The sequence below is a fragment of the Triturus cristatus genome, chromosome 12 (genome assembly GCF_964204655.1).
Source record: "Triturus cristatus chromosome 12, aTriCri1.1, whole genome shotgun sequence".
Taxonomy (NCBI): domain Eukaryota; kingdom Metazoa; phylum Chordata; class Amphibia; order Caudata; family Salamandridae; genus Triturus; species Triturus cristatus.
The window spans coordinates 281,306,377-281,331,268 of NC_140595.1; the positions used below are offsets into that span (position 1 = coordinate 281,306,377).

The 24,892-nt window shown below is 44.6% G+C and overlaps 1 protein-coding gene across 2 annotated transcripts in view; it reads left to right on the forward strand.

Annotated features, from left to right (window-relative positions):
* The first annotated feature begins 300 nt into the window (after positions 1 to 300).
* ISG20L2 (interferon stimulated exonuclease gene 20 like 2) overlaps positions 301 to 24,892 on the forward strand; it is a 41,123-nt gene continuing 16,531 nt past the window's right edge. The window contains exons 1-5 of one of the 2 annotated variants that reach the window (XM_085639053.1): positions 314 to 450; positions 3,453 to 3,535; positions 8,864 to 9,058; positions 14,196 to 14,257; positions 14,347 to 14,516. The gene's annotated coding sequence lies outside the window, so the exon portion shown is untranslated. Of the gene's footprint in view, positions 451 to 3,452; positions 3,536 to 8,863; positions 9,059 to 14,195; positions 14,258 to 14,346; positions 14,517 to 24,892 lie in introns of both variants that reach the window. The other variant, XM_085639052.1, reaches the window with a different exon arrangement.

The window sequence follows — 24,892 nt, forward strand, 5'->3', positions numbered from 1 at the left end:
CGCGTGCCAGTTGTTAATTGGCTGCGAAGCCCTGAAGTGCACGTGCCCTAACGCCAGCAGTTAGCTGCTGCTGCCCTCCCAGGCTTAGCCGGTGTCCTGGCTATGACATCAACTTAAACATTTCTACTCCTGTCTTGCTGAACCGGAGGTTGGCGCTGAGCCAGTTGGGAGACGCCATCTAAAGCTGGATCGGAGCTGATGAGTAGCACTCTACTCTACATTACAAACTCAATCTGGATGGTTTGCGTTTTAAAGCAGCTATTTTGTGCGCTCAGGAACGGAGAGCTGCTCGGGCTGTACACGCGTCATGCTGATGACGTCACCTCCTGGGCCACCTTCCGTCCCTCTGTGCTGTTTCCAAGTAATGCGGTGCCCTGCCTGGGCCTGGAAGTATCGCTGTTGACCCCAAACTAGGGCCAGCGCTGCCGGCCGGAGTCTCTAAAGAGTGCGGTGGGTCTGACTCGTACCCCTTAACTGTCGAAAGGGACTTTCCAATACTCTGCTGGGAGTGGGCTACTTAAAGTATCGCCGATTTCCGGTGGCCCGAGCAACACTGCTGCACTGTGGGATAAGACTAGTCTGCCCGACTGTGGGGTTGCACGTGCCACCAACCCACAGGATCTTTGCGTACTGGTCTGCAGCGTTGCATTGTCTACTCCCGTGGAGGGGGAGTTGCGATTTCTCGGCAGCCAGCACACGCCGTTCTGCGAGTACTTTGTTTGGCCTGTTCGTACTCTGATGTGTGGGGGTAGTGCCAGTACTGAGTGTTCACTGTTTGTTGGGGTTGGGTTTGCGCGAGTCAGTGCTCTGTCTCTTTTTTTTCAGCGGGGGGAGGGGGTGTGTGTTATGGTGCTTCTCCCACATCTGATTTGTCAGAAATATAGTTAATGGCACATTAGGGTCCGTTTGAACGGGGAGTATTATGTCAACTAATAATTTAGGTCCAGATTTACGCAAATTGTGTGCGGGAACACATGACACTGGACGAAAAGGTAGACTATGCAAAGTCAAACAATAATCAAGTGATGGGTGTAATGCTAGAATTTATCGAACCCACTGGCAATCGCTCGGGGCCGCATCACAGTGCATCGTTTTTTCGCTCAGTGTGCTGGATTCGACCTATTAAGGTTGAACCTGGCCTTGGGTTGCTTGTATTTCTGTTCTGGGAGGACCCTGCCTGGCAGTTCGGGCTGGACTGTACCCATTAGAGCAGGGGTCGATACTGATTTACATATGGCTGGTCCAAACTGAGGTTGCGTGGTGGGTGAAAAATGATAGGAGGCGGCCTGAGTTATGGCCAGTGAGTGAGATTAATTCAAGCATTTTATCCATCACTTTGTCTTTGATACACATTGCAAATTGGCACAAACTACAGCATTGACCGGTGTTGGTACTAAAATAATAATGTTGCATGGAAAGTTGCGAGTGCAGCACTAAAATGATGATCGTCGCCTAGAGCCTTACAACTGACAAAATATGAAAAGAGGGCAGAAAATCCTAGAGTTCCACGTAAATGTTACATGTTTACACACACAGCAGGGCAGATTTTTTTGTGGTGTTGTAAGCTTAATCATTTTTTTTTTTAAACTTTATTTATCTTTTGTAATCAAATCAACAAAAAAGATCTCTTCAATGGTTACATGAATCTTAGGTGTGAAATGTGCATTTCGATGACACCACAACAGTCTCCATTCACACTTTATACTCCTAGCTCCCAGAGGCAAGTCTTTGTCTTTACCCCAGCAGTCAGAACCGCCACAGCCTGCGCAGTGTAATTTGTGCACCACTTTCTCCCCACATGCCCTCCCCGAACACAAATGTCTGCCCTCTAAGTCCTGCATCATCTAACCACAGCACCCCCCACAGAGCATACCTAACTCGAGGGGGCACAATGCACCTCCACCACCTAAGCTTAATCATTTACTGCGTAAGCTTCTTTCTAAGTTCTTATCCCCATAGTTGGAACAAAAACGTTAATCTAGGTAGTCTCTTAGTTTGGCAGTTAAGTCCCACAACATCTGTGTGTTTCTCAATCATGAAGCACTGAAGAGTAGTGTGTTAAAGTGAATGGTTGTTTAAAATTTGCTCGTCCTTCTTGCAATCTCTGATTAGGCGCGTTGATTCTCATACTGCTACTGCCAGGTTGGGCATGGTCATCATATAACATACTAGTGGGCACCATGTGTGAACTTTTTCATCTGCCAGTGGTGCTCTCTCCACTTGAAGGTATTTTGCTTATAGAATGCACTGTCATACAAAAGGGATTTCTAGGCCTAGACGAAGACTATTATAGGCCATTGCAGCACCTTAAAGTAACATCAGTATAACATTTATGTTAGGTCTCATTTTATAAAATGTATGTTTTTGAGTGCTTTTTTAAAAAGTAGTTTTTCAATATTTATTCTCGGGACCTGGTTGCACAACTTGTCAACAGGAGAGGGGAAAGACTGCCTCTCATTTTAAATCTCCTTATTTTAGGTACTTGGCACTCTCCATACATAATGTATACATTTGTCTAAAAAAATAAAAAGGACGGGGGATTTTTTTTTAGAGTTTTCACCAGATGGGCCGAGGCCTTATAGACTATCCTTTTTTAATCTACAGTCCTTGAAGTTTTTAAGGTACTCTATAATGTACACTCTGGGTAATCGCAAAACCAGCTGGAATGCTGCTTCCATAACAACCTGAAATAAACTGTAGTGGTTATCTCCACTTGGGAGGTTTTGTAGAATGACAACTTTATTTGGGCTTTCTCTGATATTCTTATAGTTTTGCTCTCATTTAGGCTTATGGGAAGTTGGAGGACCATTTGCAGTGGACCAGTCCATGCATTGCCGAAAGAGATAATACTCTTCATAGCTATCCCCGTGCACTTTATCAGTCATCTGAAACTGCATTAGAGGTGCATCATATGTACGTGTGTTTTTAACAAGTGGCATTCCAGTAGGTGTACAAAGCTTCAAATCAGAAAACCCTTCAGTGGCTGCCTTAGCATTACCAAATCGAAACACGCTGCATGGAAATGTGGATGACCTTGAAAGATACGCCCTTGATCTTGTCAATTAAACCTCCTAGCATTTGTGGTTTTTAGCGGCAATACTACCTTTTTTGCATCTCAGCCAGACTACGCTACCTAACCTCTATCCATGCTTCAGTAAGATTGTGATGGGGAAACTTTGAAAGTAGATGCTCCTTCATTGAATCAAAACAGTTCAGTGTCTTGAGTGATGGGGCCTTGTATTAGTTCTAAATGAAGGAAGTGTATGCAGTCTCGTTAAAAGTTTGGGCTGTTTCAGTCATAACATGCAATGTTTTATAGAGTGTTTTTGGTTAATGACATAGATCTTATATTTGTGTATCCAACTTTTCCAAACCATTACTTATACTCATTTTGAACAGAAGAGGAAGAATGTTAAAAAGTACGGTAACCAATTAATATATGTTCTACCTAGGCTGCCTAAGACAAATCCCATGTCAAAAACCAGCTTGGTGGGCAACAGCTCTGCACAGCAAAGAAACCAAATTTCTTCTGAAGGTAAGTTTTGTTGCAGCTTGTCTTCACAAGTGTTCAGTTTTTAGGTATATTGCAGTTTATTATGCTGTTGCTTGCTGTGGAATTATTGCCCTACCCTTTCATGACAAGAAAACAGCTCGGTAAACTTTTGCTGCACTGCCTCCATGTGACAGCGTATTGATCCTCACGAAGGAGGCTTAGTGTGCCACAATCTTCCTTTTGTAAACTGCAAGTGAGTATGGAAGGACTGTCACGAGAAGACCACAATGAGTGCTCTTTTTAAGGGTCTGTTTGTTTATTGGTCTTATGTAAAATCATCAGTATTGGTGAATACGTCACTTTTGTTCAATCAGCTTGAACCACGCCTGGCAATTAAATAATGTCTTACAGCATTCTTAATATCCTGATCTATAGACACAACCTGGATTTGCGAAAATGGAGTGTTACATCATCCACATATAGCAAAATACGTATATGTCGGCTGGTGTAGCAAATGGCATGTTGTAAAATATGTTTCCTTAAAGTTGCTGCTATGGCTAAATGACCAACATGAACAGAAGGGGGTAGAGTGGGAAGCCCTGTCTAGTGCCCCTTGTCAAACCAAAGGGATTGTATAGAACTCAATACAGGGCCGGACTGGGGACCAGAACCGGCCCTGGCAAAGTTCTCGGATCCCCCCCGCCCCCCCGTTAGGGGTGCTGCCGAGCTCTTTGCCAGGGCCGGTTTTCTGCCGCTTTTGTTACAGGGCCTATTTTGCAGCTATGCTGCAAAAATGGTCTTGTAACAAAAGCTGGGCCCAAAACCGGCCCCCACCATTGCGGCGTACCGGGGCATTGCCAGGTGCCAGCTACGGCCAGTCCGGCCCTGCTCCAATAAGGCATAATTTAGCCATTTGCTGGATAAATAGTAGACCAATTCAGACTAGAATCTGATTTAGGAAGCTTTAATGGCATCTAGAAACATAGCAACTGCATCAAGGCTCGGATCTAAGTCCTGCAAACAGAGTTCCCATGTGGTCTGTTGACCACTCTGGTATAAAACCGGAATGATCCAGTCGGGCGAGATGGTGCATGAGGAGCATTGGTGATTTGCCAGCACCATGGCTAGTTTCTTGTAATTTCAATTCATCAGGGAAGTGGTCAATCGGAATCACGCTGACAGGGCCCTTCCCTTGCTTTAGAAGGGTATTGATTACTGCTTCATGTGTGGATTGCGGTAGAGACCCCAGTTGGTAGGCCTCCATCTACACTGCAAGTAGGCGGGGGAGCAGAAGTGAGGCATAGCGCTTGTAAAACTCTGCTGGAAGGCCATCTGCGCCAGGCCCTTTACAATTTGGAAGAACTCCAATAACTTCTTGAAATTCAGCTGTCGTGATAGGGTTATCTAAAAATGCTCTTTGTGCAACTCTCAGCTATCCAAGTGTAATGCCATAAAGGTAAGTTAGAATATTGTGTGCAAGATCGTGCTGTCTAAATTAGGGCCGTAGCAATTGGCTATTGTGAGTTTTTATGAACCTACCTTTCTCCTACTGATGGTATGGCACCGCTGGTAGACTGTGAGAGCGCTCTGGAGCAAAATGGCACTAGCTTATTGGAATAGCTACTCCACTGCCATAAGTCGATTATCAGTATAACGAGGTATATGCAGCCATTCTCTGGGTGCCCCTGCATGGCTTGCCCGGGACTTAGTGGGTTTCTTGTAACAGGGCTATGTGGACCCTATGCCGGTCTAGATTGAGAGGGCATGGAGTACCTTACAGGGTTATTGAGACTTCTGACGTGCCAAGTCATACTGACCAGTGGTGAATTTCCACTCGTATCTTATGAATTTGTGTATTTGGCTAGGGTCCCCTCCCAAACAGAGTGCAGTAAAATGCTGGTACAATCTACTACACAGTGCTTCCTTGCATCGCTAACTTGTTTTGCCTTTAGTGAGATAACCATATTAGAACAGTACCCTCCCACACGTGTAGCCCAAACTCATCATAACATTAAACCCACCCACAAAAAACATAATTGCCACTGTGGCAAATCAACATAAAGCAAGAACAGCACCATGTAACAGGTTCAGGCCATCAAGCCAGCTTCAACCCCATAACCAATGTCAAGAGGGTCAGTATGGTAACTCATTGCAGGGCCTGTGAGATTACTCTGGAGGGTGTCTTGTCAGCACACCCTCTGCTATATTCAGGTAATAAGTTTATGGATACGTAGTATATCGTGATCCGTAGGTTATAAGACATTGCATCAAGCAAAAATACTTGGAATTATAACGCGGTCTAAAAAGTGTCCGGGATACTAACAGGCTTAGTTACGCCACCAGGAATTTATCACCCCGGGACATGTAGACTCCTGTCTCTGCATCAGTCTGGGTCTTGCAGTGCCTCCATAATTTCCTAGAGACCACAGCCCAGCGGCCCTTTTTGCCACAGTTTTTCTTCATAGAATCGAAAAACAGGAGTTAACCCTTTAACCCAGTCGAGGCCCGGGTAGAGTACACGGTACAGTTTTTCTTCGGCTCCAGCGGCCCAGGGAGCACTTTCGGAATGCCATCCTACCTGTCTGTTGACAACTGAGTGCATATATATGTTGGAGGATTGTTCGCTCTGACCGCAGAGCCTTATTAAAGAACGGCCATCTTGCGTGCCGGCTCTATTGCGCTCCCGTAACATACAGTATTAAATACAAATGTGCTGCCTGTTGTATGATACTTTGTAGACTGTTTTAGAACAACCATTAGAACATTTAAAGTGAGGGGCGCTGTAACTCCTCTGTGTAGTATGATAGTGAACAATAGTAGAGCTAACTGTGTGTGTAGTAGAATATAAGGATTTATCAGTAGTTTCCCGATTTTTAGGTCTCGCTGAGACAGCGAAAGCTGTCTCTTTGAGACATTTTGTAGTGGGTTTTTGAAAGTGCTTCCCCTGGCATAGAGCTACAGTGCACGAGGCGTGCACGCGCGCAAAGCAGCCATATGGCTTTACTTCGCTCTCCTTCGTAGCCCCTCTCCGCCCCCTTCCCTGCTGCTATTTCACACCAGCTTATCTCTACTCGCGCTTCTCTCCCCCACACCCCCACCATCGCGTCTCGCGCGTTCAATGCCTGTTCATTATTATCCCCCACCATCGCGTTTTGCGCGGCCAATGCTTGTTAAAATGTTTGCTTGTTAAAATGTTTACTTTTCCTCGCTGCTGCTCATCACTGTCCCGGTGCGGCCGCTTGTTTCATTTTTGGTTAAGCATGCCAATAGAGTGCATGTGTTTTCTAGCGTCTCCGTTTTGTACTTCTGTTCTGTCCATCCGCTGCGCTCCGTGTCGCGCTCTCTTGCCTTGGTGCTTCTTCCAGCCACTCTGTGATGCGATCACCCTTGTCTGCTTTCCGCCCCTGTGTAGCTTTCTCCCCTGTCTGCTTCTTTACCCAGCTCCTCCTCTCTCTCTTCCCCCATTTGCTTTTCTGCGCAAGGCACTCCGCGTTGCTCTCACTCGGTGTTGTTGGCTTTCCCTTGCACCCTTTGTGTTGCATCTCACTGCTGTGTCCTGCTTCTACAATCTATGCCGTTTCTTTAAAAAACACACATAACACTTTCACATGTTTTTCCCTTTTTATTTAATGATCCAACTCAGACCGGTAAATAAAAAAGTACAAGCACTGACAAAGCCAAGAGGTCTGGCCTATAACTTAAACATTTGGCAAAGTTTGCGTCCATCTGTGTTTTGACTGGTGTACGCCCTTCCCTTCTTCCCTCAGTGTCTTTCCGTATGTTGGCACTCTAATATTTCCAAGAGGCAGTAAGGTCACTGTGCAAACCGCAATTACAAAAAATATATTAACGAAGACACAGGTTTAGCAATTTGTAAATGAATCTTTTCACCCTCATACTTTCTAACAGCAATGACTTTTCTTACATATAGAGCACATATTTGGATGTGTCAACGTGCTGCACTCTGACAACCGAATGACTCGGAACTGTGACAGGTGTATTATTAAATAACAGAACACTGTCAAAGGCACAGAAATGTACTTTTTCTGAATGACGGTCATCACATTATATTTGGTTGCTTTATCATTCAGTTTCGGTATTTTGCTTTCCATTCTGCAGTCAAAAGCGCACGATTCTCACTTCTTTTGATATCACTTCTCTGCCCTGGAGAGTGGCCGAGAGCTTACTGATGGTGAACATAATTGGTCTGTGTTCTGCGGCCACTGTTGCAGACTACAAATTTCACTTGCATTCCTGTTGAGAGGCTATTTGAAACCTGACATTCCTTCTGTATGAAGTGAATTGCTTTCTTTTAGTGTAGCTCTTGCATGTTCCCCCAGTAGTGCAGGTGTGACTGTTAAACACCTGGATGCTTCTATTTGAAAGCTGTAACAGACATGAACACCAATACACTGTGCCTCTCCTTTGTACTAATACATTATCTCCTGGCACACACTTTCATGACATGGGTGTGTTGTATTCATTTGGTGTGGCTTAGATGACTGGAGTTTAATTTACTATTTTTAGTAGTTTCAGCACCTAAACCAATCCAAATTGAAGCTGTTTTTCAGTAATATATAATACAAAAGAACCATGCATGCATACTCAAGGAGTTTATGTGGTGAAAACAGTGAACAAACTTTAATGAACGAGCTGCCAAAGGAAATATCTAACCAGTAGGCAGGTAAAACCTAAGTATGTCACGAAACACACAGCTGCATGTGCCAGAATGCAGGGAAGTGGCTGGGCGACTTAGAAGAACCGAGGTTAGTGGGATGTTAAAAAAAAAAAGCATTGGCATAGCCAATACGTCTCGTTTTTTGGGACCTTATAAGTGTTTAGCCATGCAACACTTGATGTTGTTGCACCAAGGATATTGTGCTGGATAACTAAACAACTAAACACTTATAAGGTCCCAAAGGCGAGACCTATTGGCTATGCCAATGCTTGTTATGTAAGTGATCATGGCTACTTTTCTTTGACAATTTGCTTTAGTCCTTCATTCTGCTCCTAGTTTGCCAGTTGTAAACTCTCCCCTTGATATATGCGAACATTACTATGTATAGCCTCTTTGCAAGTTTATGCTAAGTAGATAACATTGGTCTACTCTCTACCAAGGCACACTTATCTAAATAAACATATTCTAAATATTGTTTTACTTTTTCATACTGGTTCAGTACTCTTGGGCAAGCCAGCAGGTTTTAGTTGTTTAATTTATTTACTTTGCTGCTTCCTGGTTATTGGTCCCAAAGTTTAAGTTGATTATGCAGCCTCATTGCATTACTTGTTTTATTGTGAATTAAAGATGTATTGACTACTGCTTAAAAAAATGTGTGGTTTTTTTTTTTTGTTGTTTTTTTTTAAACGTAGGTGACTGCAGCAGATGTGACTCGTGTACCATGCTGTCCAACAACACCTATCCTACCTGGCTGTGGCTTCAAGCTTTAAGTAATTTCCCTTGACTCTCCAATTGCAATGAAGCCTTCCAGCATCACCAAAAACTTGCTTGCACCTCTGTTGTCAGACAAGCAGGCAGATGAAGGCCTTCAAGGAAGACATTTAGAGGTCTGTAGTAATTCATTGAGTTATTGTGTTTTTATTTCTGAAGTTATATACTCTGATTATATTCTAATATATGATGCATCGGGAATGCATCACAGAGCGGATTACACTAATGGAACGTGTTTAGAAGTTCACAAAATTATTTATGGCTGCCAGTCAGAATTGTAGGCACCATGATTATTAGCTGTAGTTTGTTGGTGAACAGGCTTTTTATGGTTTTCTGACCCACATGCTTATAAATGCTAAATGATCCGGCTGTCTATTTTTGGACTTTTGGTCAACCTTACCACCCAGAGTGGGATGAAGCCGCTCAGTCTACCACGGGCCCCTTGTCTAGGGGTTTTTCGAGCAAACTGCCACTTTCTTCCCAGGGAACCATTCCTTTGAGTGCAGGTGATAAAGTCAGTATCCACCATGTCAGATGATTTCTTAGATTTTGGCTCTGGATGGATATGCGGCTGGAGACTCTTGGGCTCTTTTACCGGTTATTGATTGTTGAGTAGGACGTGGTTCAGAATGCAGGTGCTTCAACGGCACAATGAATAGTGACATCTGTGAATAAAGTGCACAGGTTCTATTTACAAATATATGTACTCTGGGTAAATATTAGATACAACTTTAGCATCAAGACTCAAGATTAGAGTAAAATGTGTACATTATTCTTATCAATATCAGTCCACTAGTAGTGTTGGCAGCTTTTCATCCCCAATTCAATTAATACTTGGTCATTATCTGGACAAACGTGGTGGCAACCTTCAAGGGAATTAGCCAAAGCGAATTGAAATAATTTCCTTTAAAAATTAGCAAGTGTCTCCCAAAATTTAATACACAAACATACCAAAAGCACAATGGCCGGGTTGGGAACTGGGAAGATACCAGAAGTGTAATATAACAAAATATTCTATGGAAGAATTTCTGTATAAGACTATTACCAGAAGTTAAGAGTAATTCATTGCAAAAATCTTTTGAAAAGCGCCTCGCTTGAGTAGAGCCACTGCTATATGAATGTGGTGGTAACAATAAGTGGTGGTAACAAGACAATAATATGCGAGTACTCCTAGATTAATCAATTACAAAACATTTCATCAAAGGAGCGGTGAAGAAAGACCCTGTAACTATCTGTGGGGTAAAATAACAGGTGCATATTACTGCCTGAAAAGCTGTTCTACATAAAGAAGACCAAACATGGCTTCCTTCATTCTACCCCCCAGTTGCATTCAAAAGGACTTGCAGAGCCCCGTGGCCCAATGTCGTCAATTTAAGTATTGTATTGTAATTGCATTTACATAGATCTTACTACCCCATACGAGGCATCAAAAGCGCTTTTTCGGTGAGTAGCTCGCTACTCTGGAACCCATAAAGTATTAGTGGTGAATTAGTATAGTGAAATATTAAAGTAGGTTGAGTGGTGGATATTAATCCGTTATTTGGAGTGAGAAAAATAGCTGAGGGATAGACGAGGGAAAAGGTTTGCAAGTACTGGTCTAGCACCGCATGCATTTTAGAAGTAGGTGCAGGGGCTGAATGCACACCTCTCAGATTGGGAAAACTGATTACAGGGACTCAAAATTTCCGGTTCAAGGTATTCAGGGAGATTATTCCCAAGAATAAGTTCAAGGTGACTATTTAGCTTGTGGATGTTGAGTAAATATTAACCAGTTGTTCATGATACAGTTACAAAAGTACCATAGACCTAGAAGAAAGTTTAACATGATAAAAAAAACTTGGTGAAAACAAACCCAAATGGAGATAATCAAAACTGAATGATTACCAAATGTATAAAGGCATCGTGGTCAAAATAAATGAGTAGTAAATATGACTGGCAGTGGGATCCTCAATCGCATCTCCAGTGAAAACCACCAAATGGATAAAAATGGATCAAGAGATGGCACATCTTTCAGTCAATAGACATTACTATAACATCTTGGCAGGCATGAATAATGATGGTCATAATATATAATATTTACATCTAGTGCATTGTGAGAATCAATTGAGAGAGCTGCACACTCCCATAGGGATCAAAGAAAGTCAGAAAAAAGCAACTTGTTTCCAGTCCTTCAGTGTTAAGTCCATTTGTCATAGAGTTCACTCAACCAATCCATTGTAGTTCCTTGCAAACCAACAGGTTCATTTTGTTCCCTGTTTGGGGCTGAGTTTCACTTGTTCGGTGACTTTCCACCTGAGCTCTTCTGATGTATCTTGCAGTTAGTGAAAGTACTCAACCATTGGAGCTCCTACAGCTGAAAAATGGATTATGCTTCTATGTTGTAATATCAGACTTTTGAATTTCTGTCGCATGACCAATATAGATTATATCAAATGGACAACATATTTTATAAATAACATCCTGTGACTCGCAATTCATAAAATTGTTTATCTGAAATTCAACATTCTGGTGTGGAAAGACCTTGGTATTGACACAGTATTTGTAGGCCAAACAAGTCCCTCATTTATGGAGACCTAAAAGTGATGGAAAGCCCCATTTCAACATAAGAGGCACTTGAGGCACTTTAGAAGGATTAAGGAGTTCAGCCACACTAGGGAACCCCTCAAATTAGTTCCGCATTTGAAGGAGGATAGGGATTTTTCCTTTGTGGAAAACTGATCTTTTTATAATATCCCAATATTTCAAAATTATCCTCTCCACCTCATTGCTGGCATTGTTAAATGTATTCACACAGTTAATATTTAATTTAATTTAATAGCGATTTCTAAAGCGCCTGGTGACCAAAGGGCATCCCCGCGCTGTGAATTTGCAATCCTGTTGAGGGGAAAGGGGGGGAGAGGTACTCATAAGGGAACACTATTTAGGGAATAGGTGTGTTTTAAGTTTCTTGCGGAAAGCCAGGTAGTTAGGTTCAAGTCTGAGGGTCCGTGGAAGGGCGTTCCATCCAGCAGCCGCCTGTACGGAGAATTGTCGTCCTCCTGTGCGAGTCTTTTTAAATCTAGGTATGCTGGCCAGGTTCTCATTCTGAGATCGTAGAGATCTGGTTGTTGTGTAGGGGGTAATTATTTTTCTGAGAATCTCGGGGCCAGTACCGTTGATCAGCTTATGTGTTGTGCACATCGCTTTGAATTGCACCCTTTGGCGCACAGGGAGCCAGTGCAGAGCTTTGAGGGCCGGCTTGGCGGACACTCTGGAGGGGAGGTTGGTGAGAAGGCGTGCCGCTACGTTCTGTGTCCGCTGAAGTTTTGTTAGGGTGGCCTCAGGGGCTCCTAGGTAGACCATATTACTGTAGTCCAGGCGGGACAGTACCAGTCCCTGGATGAGTAGTTTCCTAGAGTTAGGTGGCAGTAGGGGGAGAATCTTGCGGGTTGTGCGTAGGAGCCCGAAGCAAATGCCTGAGGTTTTCGCTGCTTGTGTCTTCATAGACAACTCGGGTTCGAGCCACACGCCGAGTGTTTTAATTTCACGCTTTGGGGGTGGGATTTCTCCGAATACGTCAGGCCAGAGTGCTGGGGGGATGGTCATCCATTGTTTCCCTAGGAGCATGACCTCCGTCTTTGACCCATTGAGTTTTAATGATGAATTATTCATCCAGTTATGAATCCCTGTAAGACAGTTGGTTAGGTTTTCTGGGTGGTCTATCAGTTGGGACAGGGAGACGACCAGCTGAGTGTCGTCAGCATAACTTACCATTTTTATATTAATGACCAGCTGAGTGTCGTCAGCATAACTTACCATTTTTATATTAAATATGATCTGTCTCGGTGTTTTTTTCTTGGGGTTCAAATGACTCCTCACAAGAACTGTACCAGGCCCACTCACAAGTCTGTTTGACCAATCGTTTGGGGTAACCCCTTTCCATCAGCTTAATTCTAAGTATGTCAGGCTCTACAAAGTAGCCCTATCTTTTGGTACGGTTCCAGCGGATTCTCAGAAACTGCCCAAAGGGCAGGTTATCTCTGAGGCTCCGAGAATGATGACTTTGCTATTGTAGGAGAGAATTCCTTTTGCTAGGTCTCCTGTAAAGGGAAGTGTATACCCTTCCCTAATCCACTTTACTGCCATTCCTTTTCTAGAACTATGAGTTAGACTCAGAATTGAGGATACACTGAATGTCAGGTGGTAGTGTGTTGAGTCACTCATGAAATTCTCGCAGTCAGTCGTCAATGCTATGCCTAAGTAAAAATGCATCAATATATCAAACCCAATGGGAGAAATTATCATGAAAGGGGTCGCTAGTGTGAAATGCATGAGTTTCTTCATAGTGGACCATGAACAGATTAACCAGATCTGGAGCAAAGCCTGCCCCCATTGCTGCACCTTTTGGTCTGGAAATAAAAATTATTGTCAAATTGGAAGTAGTTCTTACTAAGGGCAATGTCAGTCATAGCAAGTATGAGCCCAGTGAGTACCTGGACAGATTGTTCCCATTTGTCCAGTATGTTTTCAATTACTTTAAGAGCTTCCATTCTGTGGAATGTTGATATATAGGGACTGAATGTCTGTAGTCACTAGAAGCTCGTTAGTGCAATCAAATTCAGTGTTCTCAATCAGTTGAATAAAATGCATGCTATCTCTAAAGTATGCCCTTCTTTTAGGTTCTTATGGTTTTAGGAAGAAATCGATTTACTGACACACAGGCTCCAGTGCAGACCCATACCCAGATTCAATGGGCCGACCTTGTTGCTTGGCAAGTCATTTATGAATCTTTGGCAGGGTGTAAAACATTGGGATCCTGGGAAACTTTCTTTTAGGATGCCTACTCATTACTGCTCAGGAGCCTTGTTCTATGCCCATTTGCGTGAGGTCTTTAGTCCGGGATTTGATATAATTAGTGGGGTCAGGGTTAACCTTGTGATAGTAAGTCTCAGTTGGTTCAAGATATCATTACGATAATCTTTAATGTTCTAGATCACAATCCGACTGCCTTATCCACAGGCTTTGTCAGTATCTCTGAATTGTTCCTTGTTGTACAGAGGGCTACACTCTAGGGTTTAGGGATATTGCAATTTGTTTTGTTTGCTTGGGGAGTTTAAATCGTGCATAAACATCTTTTCAAACGTCAGTATTTCAGTAGACATCAATTGGGAATGTAGAAGGGGGACAAAGCCCTGCGACATCAAACTTGGTCTATATACAGTTATGCCAAAAAAGACATTTTGGAGATATTCTTATTTTGTGTTTCCTTCATAGGTTATTTTTTCTACTCCACTTCTGGTGTCTGTCCAGTTACAACCCCAGCCATTGTGCTTTCGGTACGCTCACATCTTAAATATTGAGTAACACGCTTGCTTATATTAAGTAATTTTTAAATTTCACTTTACGTTGGCTCCTTTCCTTATAGGTTGCACCATGTCGGTCCTGTTGATGACCCTGTTTTCATTGAATTGGTTGAAATCCCAGCAACTTTTCTAGTGGAATGATATTGATGAGAATAATGTACATACACATTGTGTACTAATCTTGAGTCGTGTTCAAATTGGATGTAATATCAGCCCCTACACTGCATATATTGTAAGTAGAACATTCACACTTTATTGACTTAGGTCACTATTCAGTGCCCTATTTTTATTGGAGCACCTATATTTTTTAACCAAGTCTGGAGAATAAAGCGAAGAAGATATCATAAACCTCACCTCCGGTCCTAGCATAGAAATGTATGCATACATCTTTCCTTGGTACAACATTACACCTTGTTTAACTGATGGAGCTGATTAGTACATCTTACTTTCACCCTTCGGTGTAATGCTGTAGTGCTGGCAAACATCTAATTCTTGTTTATTCAGATTTTTTATGAATACCTAATAGCATCTGAAATGGTTTTATGCCTTGAAAGTGGGTCAGGAATAAAATGGGACAGCAGAGAAAGGAAAATAGAAGTACATTTTTTCTTCGTGCTCACTGATGTAACTGGATAAAAAGTATGAGTTGAACGGTCCAGAGATTCCATTGATTATTCTCTTTGGAGCACCTGTTTCCATTCTAGGTTAAAATTGAATTTTTTCACTGGAATGTACAGTATGTGGAAAGTTGCAAAACACATTTGAGTTGAGAAGTTTCTAGACAGTTGTCCATTATACCATATATTTGGAAAGATATGAACTTTTTTCTCCAAAGGATAATATTCAAATTTCTTTGGATTTTAAAAATTATTTTATAGCTTTTGTATATATTGAATGCCACACAGTTTACAGTCTTTAACCTCCCACTTTATCCCTTCCTGCCCTCAAATACCAAAGCGCTGATGCAAACTGCAAGGAACTGATCCAGAAAACATGCCTATCCATAGTAACCGCTAGCTATGTTTTATTTAAAATAAAAAAAAAAACAATTTGCAGTGGAGCTAAAACCACTTGCCTTGCATCACACTGTAAATAAGAATTGTTTTGGGCTCTTCGATCTTAGTTGAGACTAGTCTGGACACCTTTCTTAGAAAAATACCATTCTTTTGTTCATGTTTTTATATTGTGACAATGCCAGAAGCTGTTCTTTGATTAACCTTTTGTGTAAGATATTCTGTGTTATCTTTTAACGTGGCACTTCTGCTTGTGTTCACTTTAATAATTATTTAGGAATAGTTTATGAATTTCTCAATAAACGTTTAAAGCCATTTGTTTGTGTAAGCGTACCTTTCAGTGGGTGGAAAATTACCCTATTTTGCAGGTTTCCCCCACCCCAAACCTTTATATGGCCCTGACCTAAGAGAACCACATATACCGGTAAACAACTGACCATGTGCCAACCCTCTTTGAGAATGGTCGGCCACCTGCTCTTGTGCACCCTATAAGTTGAAAAAGTAGCTTTGAGATACGCTAATCACTTAACCTAAGGAAAATTAACCTGCAGAAGAAAGGACACTGGAACAGCCAAGCACCACATGCTTTCAAAACTTCTTGTGCTTTCATTCAGCACTTTCCTGTTACTTGTAAAAGTGACATGTTTTGGGGATTCCACATATCCCCGTTATAACTTTGACACTTGCCCAATCTGGACTAAATTTAGCATGCTTAACAGTGAAGTTTGTTGTGAAGGTAGCTTACCGTCAATTCTGCTTCAACTTGCTCGGAGGATGGCAAAGTTAAGGGGGCAAAAATGTGATTTCCAAGGGAATGAAGTGTCTTCCTTAACTAGAGATGCGACTGCTCTTCTAAAATAAATATACACATTATGCACATATACATAATGTATCATATGTACACGAAAAACCCATACCCACTTCTCCCCTCCTGCCCCCTCTTCTCTTGTATAAAGTCATTTCTTTACACTGACCAATTTTTGGAGAAGTTACAGTCCCTTTCCCATCTAGAAAATTAATTAACTCCAGCCCTGCCTACAAATCTATCTGAAACTCTTTTTTTGTGACTTTGTTTAAAATAGCAAAGTATCTCTCTGAAACTCTCAACCTTATGGGGGAGAGGCATTCAGCACTCCCCAGCACCATCGTCACAAGAGTGAGCCCGCAATACTCAACAAAAGAATCCTGTGCAGATGTTTTTCCTCAAAGAGTAATACATGGAAGAAAACACCGAGGGGCCCCCCCCAGCACCAAGCTTAGCTCTACAGAGGGATATTCAAGGATGGAGAACCAAATGCAGGAACTCAGTGTGGTAACTTCATTATCGATCATCTTCAAAGTTGATTTTTTTCTGCCTCCAATCAAAGTGTCTTAGCAGTGTACTAGTTTTCATGGGACCAGCTATCAGAACCATCTCCCTTGGCCCTGCTCTTTTGAGCTGCTCCCCCTGACTGCTACAATAGAGCCGTGACAGAGGACTTCTCCTCGGCCCTAGCCCCCATCCCCAGCCCCCGAGGTCCGGTTCCTGGTGGTTGCTGTATTTGTGTTTTATCTCTGCCCACTGTAAAATTGTAGCTTATCTACTTTGTCTATTTCCCCAGGGTGCACCTTTGTTGTTTTTCCTACTCCCTGCTGTCACTGTTGCACTTGTATTTTATCTCTGCCCACTGTGAAATTTGTAGTGTACTTGTTTATTTCACTTGGCTGCATCTGTTGTCTTTCCTACCCTCCTGCATCCCAGCCAGACCCTCCCACCTCCCCGGACTACTTATGGAGGCGGCTCCAAACCGCCACACCAAAGGCAAGTTCGCTTGTGCCCAGCCGCTCCTGGACTGTGGAAAGCGCCAGGAACCCTGACCCTCCTGCTATCCATCGCTACTCCACATCCGAGCTCCTAGACCTCAGACACTGCAACATCAACTGCTGCATCACCTCCCGGAGACGCACAGAAGGACTCTTTGCTTGCCACTGCTGCCAGTTGACCTGCACCACCAACTCCCTCGCAGCGCCTGAACAGCCGACCCCCAACCTCCCTGAACAGTTCCAGTGCAAGCTACTCCACGCCCAATCCCTCTGCAAGCAAGCCACAGAAATATGGGACACCTTCACCACCGCCAGCCCTGACGTGATGTTTATCACCAAGACCTGGCTCACACCGTCCTCAGCACCCAGCGCGACCCCAACACCTCCTGTGACTGCAACACCCCACTGCTACAAGAGGATACACAGCGACTGAGGCAACAAACGTGGAGGAGGCATCACCATCATCCACAAGGAAACCCTTCAATGCACCACTGCCGAGGACAATATCTAAATAATCATGGAACACCTCAACCTCCAAATCTGAATCAACGTGAACACTACCATTGGAGGAACCCTTGCCTACAAACCCCTGGCCCCCACCCCGGCTTCTGCGACGCCATCTCTGAGCTCATCGCCCCATGGCAATCGACTTTATGCACTACAACTTCCTCAGTGACTTCAACTTCCACCTCGACGACACCAAAGACACCAACTCCGCCACCTCCTGGAAAGCTTGATCAGCATTGGACTCTCGCAACTGGTCACCAGCGCCACACACCGAGCAGGGCACACCTTGGACCCAATCGAGTCGGCCAGCGACAGAATCAAATTCAGTCACGCCACCGAATTGGCCTGGAAAGACTACATCATCGTCCACTTCTCCATCACAGGCTCACGACCCACTCTCACCGCATATGGAAGAAATTCACAGAGACCCAATGGGCTGACTGCCTCAACACCACCAGACATCCTTCCCCCGCCACCAGAAACCTGGAGATAGCAGTCCAAAATGTGTCTGACTGGATTTGCATATGTTCAGGTCTAAACTGGGATGGCATGGCGAGCAAAAGAATGATGGATTTAACCCAGATCTCTTGACTGGGGGTGAATGTTTTGATTTGTTCTGCATTCCGTCCATCAATTTTTCGGTTTGCATTTGTCACCCCGAGTGGGACGGGTATGCTCAGACGTGAGTCCCGTGCTCTCCATGCCACTGGAATCAAGCTATCCCGGCTGAATAGGAGTGAAACCCCGAAACCGGTCCTAGGATGCTTGTTTCCGGTCCAGGGAGGACCTGGCTTGGCAATTCGGGCTGAACTGTTCCCATGAGGCACAGGGTCCAGACTGATTTTGCATATGGCCAGGTCTAAACTGGGGTGGCATGGTGATCAAAAGAATGATGGATTTAACCCAGATCTCTTGACTGGGGGTGAATGTTTTGATTTGTTTTGCATTCTGTCCATCAATAGTTCTTTTTGCATCTGACTGGATCTCCAGCTGGGCCGACAGACACCATCACACCCATTGAGATGATCATCACCAGGAACCCCTCCAAACACGCCAGCTGATTCACCTCGAGCCTTCAAATGTGAGTGTAAGCGACCGGAGAGACGGTGACGCTCCAGTAAGAACCCCTCAGACCTCTCCACCTTCAAGTCGGCCCTTGGCAAAAACTGCAGCGGCCTCCAGGAAACCAAAAAGAATGCCCTAACCAGACCCCCCAGGATATAGCGGCATGGATTAGCAAATTTAGCGGCACAAATATGGAAATTTAGCGGCACAAATATGGAAATTTAGCGGCATTTTTGCGGCACTTTATTTTACTCATAATCATTCATTTTCAGCCTGAAATCAATGGAAGCTGTTTTAGCAGAGTATTCCACTTTGAAATAGGCATGTTTAAAGTGTCTGCAGCTCTACGGATGCACAGCTTCAATCCTAACCTCGTGGGAGTGGCCTGTATTTCTCCCTGGGATGTTCTAGCACCCATGTATGCACCCCTGTCGGGCATCGCTGCCTACGGATCCGAGAGGCAGGACACCTCTTCCTCAGGCACCCTCTTTTGCCAATTTTGGGTGCCACTGATGCCCGCAACATTGGTAGCAACATAATATTTTTTTTTTTTATTTGCTGCAAAGATATTGGTAACAGATGACAAATGTGACAGTAAATCCCTTCTAGGTTACTCAATTGGTTACATAGAGGTTGCATTTTAAAATATCTTACAGGGTTAAGATACCTGTTGGAGAGACCATTGTGTGCCCTTCAATTTTTAGGGGATTTTAATAGAGGTAAGATAACTTTTGCTCCCAGCTGAATGTTGAAATAAGAAAGCCCTCCTACTGCCTGCACGTTGCTGCACCCAGCCGAATACAAACAGCTTGCAGGCGCTGCTGTATTATCAGACAACAGGACAAATTCAGCATTTTTCTCCGGGAAATTAGCTGCCGGAAGTGAGATCAGGTGGGATTCCCCCACTTTTCAGCACTGGTTGCCATCTCCAAAGAAATTGATAGTTCATGTTGCCTGATAATTGTAGTTTTCTTGTTGGTTACGTTGAACAGTGCATTCTGCACAGACAGGAAACCTTTCGTCATGCAGCAACAAGGTTCAATGGCCACCGCCCGTCTTCCCTTTCCTTGGAATTTTGTGAGCATGAGTATTGACACCCTGGTGCTTGCAAAGGCCTATCCAATAAGGCACACGTACTACATCGCAGACAGCTGTACTGTGTCAACAGACCTAAAATAATTCTGTTATTTCCATTTCAATCGTTGACTCATTCCTTCTCTCTCTTCGTTTTCTTGCTGTTCTGTTATTTTTCTCAATCCTTGTCGCTCCTCTTCCTTGACTCTGTTTTCATTGCCCCTTCCCTTTCTCTTCTCTTTATTTCCTACCTCCCCTGTCTCTTTTCTCGTTTTCAGTTTTGTTCTTGCTTCCATCACTTCTCATCCCTGTAATTCCCACTCCAGTGCTTCTTATCATTCTCTTTCAAATGCTCTTTCCTCCTTACTTGCTCTGTTCTCTTCTTCGTTGTTTTTTCTCTCTTTTTCACTCCAATTTTCTGCCTCGGTTCTTTTCAGTGCACGGCTCTTCCTTTCATGCCTTTCCCTCCTGCTTTCAGTTTGTCCTTCCTGCCTCTCTGACGCATTCACTTCCCGCACTTCTCCTTTGTCTTCCCATCTCTTCTATCTTTGTCTCTGGTTTATATTCCATCTCCCCACTTCTCCTTCTCTTTGCCCCCCTCCCCCACTTCAGCTCTCACCACCCCTCTCTATTTCATTCTCCTCGCATCTCTGTTCTCCTGTCCCACCGCTCTCGACATCTTGTACTCTTTCTCCCTTCTTCTCCCATCTCTTCCGCTCCTCTTTTCCCCATCTCAACCTCGTTCTGCCCCCTTCAAGGCCTCTCCCTTTCCTCCCCTCTTTAGCCTCCTTTCGCACACCTAATTCTTCTATCCCAGCTCTCTTTTCCATCTCTATCTTCCTTCCCACCCTCTCCAACTCACACCTTCCATTTCTTTCCAACCTTCCCCTTTCTAGCTCCTTAACTCTAACTTCACATCTCACACTTCTCTCCCCTTCTTGTCTCTTCACCTTTCCCCCTCCTCCAATCTCTCTTCCCTTCGCCTCTACATCATCCAGCCCTCCCCCGTTCGCGCCCCCTCACTCTTTCTCCCTTTCCCTCTCCATCTCTTCCTCTTTCAATCCTCACCCTCACGTCTCTTTGTCAGCTCCCGCCTCTCCACGCTGCACATCTTTCCGTCCCTCGCAGTTTGTTCTTCATTCAAATGCCCGCAGTTGCCGCTGGTCACATCAGCCCCCCTCACCTCCTTCGCCTGCTCCCCCCCACAGGATGCACAGGCTGTCCGAAATCCTTTACCAGCATCTACCAGAGATTCACCATGTGTGGGAGGGGGCGAAATTGAGACACAGAGAGCCCTGTCATGCCCTGGGAACATAATGCAATTACACATTTTAAAAGGGGAGGCATATTATGCAACGTGTATTCGCACCTTCCAGGGTCAAAAAGCATGTGGGGCTCAAAGTCCCTCCCACCCCCCTTCCCCCACCATCGTGTGTGCAGCCCGGGCCAAGACAGCTTCCCCAGCAAACACACAGACAGTTTTAGAGCTGCTGTAGGCAAGTGTCTATTATTGCAGCCGCACCTGAGTGCTTCACAGGTCTTTAAAAGACCATTTAAATGTTAACAAAGCTTTGTTTTTCACCCCTTCTTAGAGCCCCTGCACATCCACTCTGCCAATTGATGGAAGATTTAGCCCCCCATAAATATTTATACATACTAAAGAATGAAAGGAAATGTCTGAAGCTCAGCAATGATTCACTAACAACATCTTGCAGAAAGCGTCCGCTGTGATTGATAGCCACATGAGTAAACAAACACAAGCTCTGCCACTTTTGCAAAGATTGTTCTGCACACCTGAGGCATTACATCTTGTCGAAGGTGGACTGCCGCCACTGACTGGATATTACAGTGCCACAGAGCGCGCTTTTTCCACACCTACTTAGTCAAGGTATGCAAAAAATTTAAGACAAATTATGTGGCATAATCCAGCACATTCTGTGACAGTATTATTTCACAACATTTTAACCCTAATTAGTTCTGTCAGGGCAAACGTTTCACCACATTTCCGAAATTTCGCGGGCAGTTTTGTAAAAATCGCGGCATTTTTACAAAACTGCCGATTTCGCGATTTTTTTGCAAATCGCGAAATCGCAAAATCCTGGAGGGTCTGCCTAACCACCTGCATCGAAGCCAGTGCCAATCGTACAAAAGAACTCTTCAGCATCATCAGTGAATTCTCCTGACCATCAGCCACCGAAACCACGATTCACTCTCCCAATCCCTCTGCGACTCCCTTGCGGACTACTACCTCAACCAGATAGCAGAAATCTACAGCATCTTCAACCTGCTGCCAACCGACCTCCGCCACCTCCTAACACACCAACAACTCTCAGTGCCGCCGCGCCTAATGGATACCACTCACCACTCCCATCACCACAATGATCATGCCCTCCATCCACTTTGGAGCATCAACAGAACCCCTGCCACCACCATGTCTTCAACCTGGGACAGGAGGAGATAAGCAGCGCCCTCACTGACATCCTCAACTCATTCATCACCTCAGCCACCTTTCCTGACGCTTGGAAACACAGAGGTAAAACCCCCCCTGAAGAAACCCTCCACCGACACCCTATGAGCTCGAACTACTTCCGCATCTTGCTGCTCCCCTTCCCAGCCTAGGTCCTGGAGAACGCCACCTGTTGCCAGCTCACAGACCACCTGGAAAGGCACAACCCACTCTACGCCACCGAGTCTGGATTCCGTGCCAACCATAGCATTGAAATCGCCTTAATAGCTGCAACCGATGACATCAGATCCATCCTTGACTGTGGTGAGAGAGCAGCCGTGATCCTCCTCGACCTCTCTGCGGCCTTCAACACCGTATCCCACCACACCCTTATCACCAGACTCTAACCACTTTGGCATCAGAAGAAACTTCCTCATATGGCTCACCTCGTTCCTCGCAGGATGCTTACAGTAATCAATCTGCCAACTTTCACCTCCACACCCAAGAGCATCATCTGTGGGATTCCCCATGGATCCTCCCTCGGCCCCACTCTCTTCAATGCCTACATTACTTCATTGGCTGACATCGCCCACGCTCACTGACTCAACATAATCTCATACGCGGACGACACCCAATTCATCCTTTCTCTCACTGAGGACACTGCCACCACCTTGGTCAACGTCCAGAACGCCATGACCAGCGTAGCCTACTGGATGAGATTCAACTGCTTGAAGCTGAACATGGACAAGACGGAAGTGCTCCTCTTCGCGAAGACACATGGTGGCCCACTGCACTCTTACCCTCCGCTACCCCCACCAACCACGCCTGGAACCTCTTCAAAATCCTGAACAGCGATCTCTCCATGAAGCTCTAGGCCAACGCAGTAGCCGCCTCCTGCTGCCACACCCTCTGCGTGCTTCGTAAGATTTTCAGATGGATCCTGGTCAACACAAGAAACTGTGATCCAAGCCCTAGTCACTAGCCAACTGTATTATGGAAATATCCTAAACCCTGGAACAACCTCTCATCTTCTCAAACGACTACACACTATACAGAACGTCTCAGCCAGACTCCTCCTCGACCTCAACAAGTGGATCAGCATCACCCCCCCCCCCCCCCACCTCTGAAGCCTCCACTTGCTCCCCATCCAGAAGAGATGTCAGTTCAAGCTTCTGACTCACTCCTGCAAGCCCCTCCATAATGCCAGACCCTCCTACATCAACCACTGCCTGACCTTCCACCATCCTACCAAAGATCTCCGATTCGCCTCCCTCACCCTGCATATTCCCTATCATCCGGCAGAGTTGAAGCAGAGGTCTTTCATTCTCCTACCTCACTGCAAAGTCCTTGAACAACATCCTGGTCCACCTCCGAACCTCCCCTTCACTGGCCAACTTCAGGAAAGGACTCAAGACCTGGCTCTTCGACTAAGGTTCTCTATACCTCGGCACCTAGATACCCTCTGGGGTGATAAGCCATGCTATACAATTACTGATTGATTGATTGATCGCCCCACTTCAAACTTTCCTGACCATCACAACCGAAGTCTTTGCAGCATGGACTTGAGTGAAAACATGGATCCTCTGTTCATGTGCATTTCGAAGTTTGGCACTATACCAGATTAGACCTTGCTGTCCCTGTTCCTTCTTGATCTCTTAGGACTCCCTGCATTTTGCCTGAGATTCCTTGCTCAAGTGTAGGAAAGTGAAGATCCGAGCTCCATCTAAACCAAAAAGTCTGCTCTAAATAGATGCTCATAGGATTGCTTCTCTCTCCTTCCCAGACCCCAGTTTTATGATCACGTTTCCGAAGTTAGAGATGGAAATATCCAGACCCCTCCCAGGGAGAAAAATAACGACCCTTTTTCACTCGCTGCCGAGTCTCCCTCTAGAATCTCACAATTCAGAAACTATATTGCACCTATCAGGAACTGCTTCCTGAAATGGTGGAAACCCCGACATATGTAAACTTGAAGTTCTTGCATTGTTTTCATATTTCTACTTTACTCTCCAGTTGGGAAATAAGTTTCACCATAGTCTTGGTAGTCTCTAGTCTCAGTTCCTCCTTCTGTCTTGGCAAAAGCTGTAATAAATATGGTACCTCTTGTGATTGAGCTGTGGAGCATTCCCCTGAAAAACAGTTTATTGTATTGCAGTGTTTCCATTGTCCCCTCCATGATTCTACCTTAGTCTTAATGTTATGAGAGGAAGTCTGTAACACTTTAATGGCAGTCATCAGGCAAGATTGACCTAAAGTTAACGTTTCTGCCTAAAATTCTTTGGACTCCTCTTTGTGTCGGTGATGACTTCCTGGGCAGAGAGCCTTGGATTGAAAATGTCTCTGTCTCCCCTTACTTATATTCTCATTTTGGGTGCATGGCAGTACTCGGCAGGTAATTTCTGAATTTATTCCTACAATTTGTCTCTAACGTGGCTGATGGTAGGTTGATTTACAGCATTCAGATCTGCATTGATGACGAAAGCTCTTAAACAGGCAATAGGCACCCGGCACCCAGTTTTAAGCACTGCGTCTCACCACCATGGGATACCTCACTTCCTCTTCTCCTGCACAGCTACTTCTGGTGGGAACAACAGGGCAGGTGTGCACTGCCACCTTCCAATTTCTGCTTACACCACTCCCCGAGAAACATCCAAAGAGAGATGCACTGTACTGGGTCTCCATAAGCAAGGAGCCAACAGG